Below are 8,244 nucleotides of genomic sequence, written 5' to 3'. Positions count from 1 at the left end.
AAAGAGTATAATTGTTGAGTAACGTGCAGTGCAAAATTTGAATTTAAGTCTATTTAGAGTTTTCGGAATGACTTCAAATTTTATGGGTTGCTCCGCTAATATATTTTCTAAAACATGGCATTCAAAAGTCATTTTCGAAAAAAGGTGGAGTTACGAGGTTTCCTTATGAGGCCGAATGAAAATAACTCAAAATGCAGATTCTGAACAACAACAACACATTCAAATTTCATTAAATCTGACTGGAACCACCAGAAAATGGTGAGAAACAAGGCCCTTGCCACCATTTTCTCGTGGATCTAGCCAGACTTGATGAGTTTTTTTTTAAATCTCTGGGTTGGGTACTGCACGTTTCAATTTTCGTCAATCATCAATCAATCTATATAATTAGGCAAGCAGCACTGGCTGGGAACATTTCTCAATAAACATTTCCATACCCGGAAATATGAAAAATAGGGTTTATTGTTATTGGGTGACACTGTTTAAGTTGCTTAAAAAAAAACTGGAGTTTATTCTTTCTAAAATGAATTCGATAAACCCAATTTAAACTTAAACAACACTTTTGAATACGCCCGCAGCCATTATGTTGCTTCCATCAATCGCTCCTTCATTTGCTCCCAAAATAAGCATTTTCATTTTTAAATGTACCTATAATATAAATTATTTTAATGAGTATACAATTAAAGTACATTATGTAAATCTTAAAGTTAAATAAAAAGTAGAATTTTACACAAAGGCCCCGGCGAGATTCGAACTCACGATCTCCTGTTTACTAGACAGGCGCTTTAACCAACTAAGCCACGGCGCCATGTTTATTTACGGAAATCAATTTTTTTTAATCAAACATTTCCAAGTTAAAGCTTTTTGAATGAAAAAAAAAAAAAAAATTTAAATGGAAAGCTTTTGGAACTAGCGTTATTCATGAAAAATTTAAATTTTTAAATTTATGAAGTTTTGAATAAATTTTATTTATTTAAATTTAAAATCTTGATATAAGAAATCTACCATTCCCACGCACTTGTGTTTTTCTATAAATAAGCAAATGTTTAATTTTTATCAGCCTATTTTCAAACTTTTCACTTATTGTAGGTATTATCATTGAATAATTATATATAGAAGTGACACCGGAAAAAACAGCCGCTTTGTTTGAGGGGTGGAGCCACAATCGTTACAGGAGTGGCGCCACAATCGTTTTAGGATTGTGTATTCGAAAGCCGAAAAATTCCTGAAAAGGACTTTTGGTTACTAAGTAACCACAACTTGTAATGAAACATTACAATTGCATTACCGCCTTTACCTGCCTATTTGAGTTTTGCCGAACGCTGCATCGATATTCACCACACACGATAAAGAAGAATTTAGATAACAAAGGAGAATTGATAAAATTTCCTTATCAATCAGTAAGATCTACGCTGATGGCATCGATTTGCAAACGAACAACAGAGCTCGGTGGTGAATATGTTTCATGAAAATAAAATCATGAATGAGGAGAGGTGTGGTGGATAACGATGGAATATGATTATGTTTTTGTTCGACAGAAAACTATTGAAAATAACTCTTTGTGCTTAATAATTCACACTGAGTTAAGTTCAATAGTAATATAAGAAGCCGCCATACAAACGACAAAATCATCATTTCAATCGTGATCATCTCAAGAGGAAGTAACTCCAGGAGCTAAGTAAAATATAAAATTAAATTATTAGACTTCCCCCCACCAGCGGTAAGGGGTCTAAATAATATAACCGACAGTGTACCAGATTACCGGAGGAAACTCCGTGATTTTTACCGGTGGTAACGCCGTGATTTTTACCGGTGGTAACGCCGTGATTTTTACCGGGGGCAACTCCGTGATTTTTACCGGTGGCAACGCCGTGATTTTTACCGGGGGCAACTCCGTGATTTTTACCGGTGGCAACGCCGTGATTTTTACCGGTGGTAACGCCGAGATTTTTACCGGGGTCAACTCCGTGATTTTTACCGGTGGCAACGCCGTGATTTTTACCGGTGGCAACGCCGTGATTTTTACCGGGGGCAACTCCGTGATTTTTACCGGTGGCAACGCCGTGATTTTTACCGGGGGCAACTCCGTGATTTTTACCGGTGGTAACGCCGTGATTTTTACCGGGGGCAACTCCGTGATTTTTACCGGTGGCAACGCCGTGATTTTAACCGGTGGCAACCCCGTGATTTTTACCGGGGGCAACTCCGTGATTTTTACCGGTGGTAACGCCGTGATTTTTACCGGTGGTAACGCCGTGATTTTTACCGGGGGCAACTCCGTGATTTTTACCGGTGGCAAAGCCGTGATTTTTACCGGGGGCAACTCCGCGATTTTTACCGGTGGCAACGCCGTGATTTTTACCGGTGGCAACGCCGTGATTTTTACCGGTGGCAACGCCGTGATTTTTACCGGGGGCAACTCCGTGATTTTTACCGGTGGCAACGCCGTGATTTTTACCGGTGGTAACGCCGAGATTTTTACCGGGGTCAACTCCGTGATTTTTACCGGTGGCAACGCCGTGATTTTTACCGGTGGCAACGCCGTGATTTTACCGGGAGCAATCCAAGATCTACCTAACAACCAAAACCCTTCCCTGCTAAAGAAGTTGAAGGAAGCCGCTGACCGACCTGAAGAAATCAACAAGAACCGGAACCAGACCATAAATATTGAGAGAATTGTTTGTTGTTAATTAATATTTTAAGTTTTAAGAGTATAATAAAAGTAAAACCTTTTGATTGAAGTTAAGTGCTTACTTTAATTTGTACTTTGGAATCCGGCGAGCGAAACCTCAGCCTTTGACAAAAAAGCACATTACAAACTACAATATTATTTATATTTGTATTAGTTTTGTTTTGTGTTAGTAGTGTGTTTGTTTATTTTTGTTTCTGTAATATTGAAATTGAATTTGTTTTTAATTTTTGTAATATTTTGAATTGAACATTTATTTTCGAATGTTTGATTCTATGTATATTTGAAAGGATTTTGTTTTTCTGTTTTTATTAACGACTAGAAGATTTTCTTCAGTTATAGAGAGTTTATTTAATTTTGATTAGGGTGCTTTTTGTACTTACTATTTTCTTAAACCGCATAATGCAAGAGTAGGTAAAGATCAAGTTCATACAATATGGCCATATTACACATTATTTTAAAGTATTTTTATACATATTTCAAAGTACTTTAATTCAATACGAAACTACCTCGATTATTTGTTTAAACTAATTCAAATTCAATGAATTTCTTATACATAAGAATTTATTTAGTTTAAATATAAAACAGAAAGAAAATTTCGAAAAATAATAGTTTTTGGATTAAAAAAAAAAACTGAACACTTTCTTTGAAAAATCAAATTTTCGAAAACCGGAAATTAAATTTTTTTAACATTTTAGTTTTGAATGTTGATTAGTAATTTCTACGAAATTGCATACCAATTTTATTTTTGAATTTTTTTTATTACTTTATAGGGTTTCAACGATTTTGAAATTTTTTTTCTAGAAATCTATCTTAGTAGAAGAAATCAAATTGAATAGGTACTTGTTTTCGAGCTATCACGAATTTTGCTTTGTTTCTTTAACTTTTTGGGCTAGTGTATAAAAACAACTCAGGGTAAAAGCTAACGCTCGTTATGAAACTCAACTATTAAATTTAGCCGAGCGTTGTACCTGAGTATTAAATTGTTTATTGGTAGGGTGAAATATGTATAATTTACTAATGATAAGTTTTGGTGAATAAAACTTCTTAATCAGAATTCTTTAGTGCAAACGATAACTTCCATCTTCGTCAAATGTATTTATCATGAAGTAAAGTTATCAGGTGTAGGTTAGCGTAATAGTTAGTAAATGTATAACTGTGGTCGAATGATCGGTATTCAGCCGAATCATTATTCGCAGGATCTCTAGTTTGTACCATTAAAAAATTTCAATTTCCCCTCCGTGGAATTAAAAAATAACAAAAAGTTTGAGCCAAATCGACTTATTGGTTTGGGCTCTTACCTGATTTACAATATTACATTGAGTCTTTTTTTCTTTAAAGGCCATTTGCTGAAACGAACCTTAAATAATTTTTGTTGAACATAAACTTTTATGCTCTACTTTTTCTTCGGCGTAAGCTGTCACATGAGGATTTATGTTGTAATTAAATGCTTAAGTTTCGATTCAGCAAAAAACAGCTCTAGTTGTAACGCATTTCATAATATATTGCCAAAAAAAAATATAATATAAACAGCAATCTATGTGGGGATACGAACTCAGAGAGCAAAATTAAAGAGCAATCACCTTGTCACCTACGCTAATAAGGCTATTGAAATAAGGGTAACTTTCATGCCCTATAAGCTATATAACGTGCCTAGGATATACAACAATAATATTTAATTTTGTTCAAATTCTCGTAGTTAATAAATAAATTTCTTGTTTTTAGTTTCTAGTTACTATGGATACATTAATAATGTCAACTATTTTTTCAATATTTTTGTTTGATATTTGTGTGATTTTGTATGTATGAGTAAAATTTCCTTATTTTCTTTTTTCATTTATAGGATGTCGATGTGTCGATACAATTTATTTTTATTTGATATTTGTTTTATGTTTTATATGTGGGTAAAATTTCCTTATTTTTTTTCTATTATAGGATGTCGACGTGTCTATACGATTTATTTTTATTTGATATTTGTTTCCTTATGTTTGTATTAGTGAAATTTCCTTTTTTATAAACAAATTTTTTGAAACATAATTTTTCTAGGACAAGCTCCATTCTCTCTGGGGATTTTTTAGTACATCTGATTGTTGAAAAAAATAAAATCGAGTGGCGCTAGAAACTATCGGTGTCACTTCTATATATAATTATTCAATGGTATTATAAAAACAATGCTGTGCGTTTGATTGGACAGTGGACACACTTGAATTATGTTTTATATCTCGTTTTGCACCGCGAAAAAATAATAGGTATCTACTTGATTAATACGAATTGGTTGCTTGGTTATAAAAATAGAGAAAAGAAGATTAACTTCAGATGTTAACAAATATTTTTTTTCCTAATTTTAGTTATAACAAAAATGATTATATTCAGTTTAAAAGTATTTGTGTCCTTTTGTCAAAATGCATTTTACCAGAAAACAGTTAACTTAACACATTTTGGGGCATTTGCATTTGACAAAATTGATTATATTCAGTTTAAAAGTATTTGTGTCCTTTTGTCCAAATGCATTTAACAGTTTTTGGGGTATTTGCATATTTGCTAATTTTTTTTTCAACCCTGCCTGGTTCGATTGATCAAGGTTAGCCCAGGATAGCCCAAGATTTTTTTTTTCGGTAGTCCACCCTTAGTTCTAGAATTATAACGAAATTTTGTTTCCCCTCAAAAATCAAATTTTTTTTTTATTCAGTGTAAAAATTATTGATTTTGAACTGTGGTTCGTTTGCTCAACGTTAGACCAGGATAGCCCAACTGTTTTTTTCTTTATTTCACTATTTTTTTAAATGATACCTACAACAAAAAACTTTTTTTCAGATCAGAAACCGAAAAAATTGTGATTTTTTTTCCTGTGAAAATATCGTTAGTTTAAAACCGTGGTTTGTTTCCCCAAGGTTAGCCCAGGATAGCCCAACTTTTTTTTTCGCTATCCTACGCTTAGTTTAAAAATTATAGAAGAATAAGTTTTTATTCACCACACAAAAAAGTACGCATACACCACAGTGACCTTTTTTTTAAATTTATAATTAAGAAAAATTAAATCCACTAGTGTTTGCATTGTACCTCAAATGTTATTTATTTGACTAAGAATTTTTACTTGATTGAATGTAGCCCATATAACATTATCTACATTGTACACTCAGGGAAAAAAATAATTATTTTGTAACTATATTTGCATAGTCACTTTATAGAATTCAATGAAATTTGGCGAAGAACTATTTTTTGACAGAAAATAGTTACAGAATAGTTAAAAATGACTATTATTATTATAATAGTCACATGCTAAAGCAAAGTAGTTAAAAGTAACTATTACAGAAAATTATCTTGTGTAAAAAGTGTGATACAAAAATGGAGACTTTTGTTCAAAAAGACTTTTGGTCTTTTAATTCTTTTTTAAACAAAAGTCTCTCTTTTCGAGGAAAAACCAGTATCAAATCCTACAATTTTTTTTCAGAGTTTTGCGCCAAATTAAGGTCAGAAATTATTATTATAATTAATTTATTAATAAATCAAAATTATTATCTAATTTTTCAGTGAAACAAAAATCAATTACACTGGTCAACAAAATTTAACTTTTTTTTTGCCACAAGAACCAAAATACACTTTTCTAGTATTTTTTGGGGTGCTGAATCCAAATCTGAAGTCAGAAAAATTTGATTGGCCTCCGTTTTTGAAATATTACCGTTATAAAATGCTAAAAATCGTCATTTTGGCTGTTTTCGAGCTTCGGTTTTTGTGTGGGGTACTTCATTATAAACAAATTTGAAGCGGTGATTATAAGAAAAGATCTTCTTCTTTCCAAAACTGTTTAAATTTTCCCGATATCTCTATAATTGCTCGAGATATCTTAAGTTTCAGTTAGTTAGCCAAAGAGAAACTAAATTTAATCTAAAGTAAATTCTGGTCACAGAATTTTTGCCACAAGAACCAAAATATACTTTTCTGAAGGTTTTTGGGTTACTGAACTCGAATACGCAATCAGAAAAATTCTATTAGCCTCCGTTCTTGAAATAATACCGTTATAAAAAAAACCGTTTTTTGCATTTTATAACGGTAATATTTCAAGAACGAAGGCTAATAGAATTTTTCTGATTGCGGATTCGAGTTCAGTAACCCAAAAACCTTCAGAAAAGTATATTTTGGTTCTTGTGGCAAAAAAAGTTTAATTTTGTTGGCCTGTGTTGTTTCTGATTCAAAGACCGCTACTTAAATTTTAAATATCTCGGGCAGTAAGGCCCATTTGCTCATACTAGTCATAAATTCTAAACTTAGATAGGTCGAACATAACTCTTTTGTTTTACTTAGTTTATTCTAAGTTTCTAAAAAATATTTATGTTCAACCTAGCAACGATTTACTTTCATGCGATAAATCGCTGAGAATTTCAAATTAAAATGTCAAACGGCACAAACGTCAGTTAATTTGAACTGTTTTTGAGCAATTTACAGGGAATAATTTAACAAATTTATTATTTTGGCAATTTGAATTGCGGCAAAAAAGTGTAAAAGAGTGAAAGTGCCTATAAAAGTGTTTTAAATTTAATAAAAAAATATTCATTTGACAGAATTTGTTTTGTTTATATTTTTGTTTGTCAAAAATTAATATGACCAATATAAAAACAAAAAATGAACAGTGTTCAAAAAATGTGTGTTGTTAATTTTACCATCGGTAGATGGTTAATGCTAATGAATGTGAGTAAATTATAAATTAAATTGATCATTTATTTCCTTTTTTACCACATACATCAATTTTTTTGGTTTGGTCAGTAAAATACTTTAAGTAAAACATAAAATCCTTAAGTTCTACTATTTCTTCCCCCTAAGTTATGTTAAACTTAGAGCAATTTATGACACAATTTTAAGTTCGTGCAAACCACTACGTAGAACTAAAGGGTTTGTGTTTCACATAAATATTTAAGACTCGTTTCAGCAAATGGGCCTAAAAGAGATATCGGAAAGATTTAAACATTTTTTGAAAGAATAAAACTGGCTCTTATAGGCACCGTTACAAATTAGTTCATAATGAACTACCCCACATAAAAACATAGCCTCGAAAACAGCCAAAATGACGTTTTTTTAACATTTTCTAACGGTAATATTTCAAAAACGGAGGCCAATAACAATTTCTTCAGATTCGAGTTCAGCGCATCAAAAACTACTAGAAAAGTATATTTTGGTTGTTGTGGCAAAAACCTTGTTGACCAGTGTTATTAACAGGTAGAGAAAGCTATAAAATTCCGGGAGTCCTTATTTCGGAGCATTCTGTATAAAAAAACGATTCTAAATTGAAGATCACCTGTAAAATTTCTCTTTCCTCTACGAACGCGTTAAGCCTTAAGTTGAACTACGTCATGTCATCACCCCAAACTAAACCATTTGTTTTCCAATGTTTCGAAATCCAAAACGTATAAGTTCACTGCATTGCAATGTTTATAACTCTCATAAATGCATCCTGAAGTCAGCAATGAGAAAAATCCAAAATTTAGCCACACTGCCAAAATTCGCCTCGGATTTTTTAACAACACAAGAGTATAAATGCACTGTACTAGAAGTCTATTATGTCG

At 32.1% G+C, this 8,244-nt stretch overlaps 1 non-coding gene across 1 annotated transcript; it reads right to left on the bottom strand.

The window, feature by feature from the left end:
• Positions 1 to 731: 731 nt before the first annotated feature.
• On the bottom strand, positions 732 to 805 carry Trnat-agu (transfer RNA threonine (anticodon AGU)). Its single transcript has one exon. It is a non-coding gene; the product is annotated as a tRNA-Thr (tRNA).
• Positions 806 to 8,244: the final 7,439 nt, after the last annotated feature.

This window comes from Episyrphus balteatus, chromosome 3 (genome assembly GCF_945859705.1).
Source record: "Episyrphus balteatus chromosome 3, idEpiBalt1.1, whole genome shotgun sequence".
Lineage (NCBI taxonomy): Eukaryota > Metazoa > Arthropoda > Insecta > Diptera > Syrphidae > Episyrphus > Episyrphus balteatus.
This window is presented reverse-complemented; position numbering and strand designations above follow the sequence as displayed.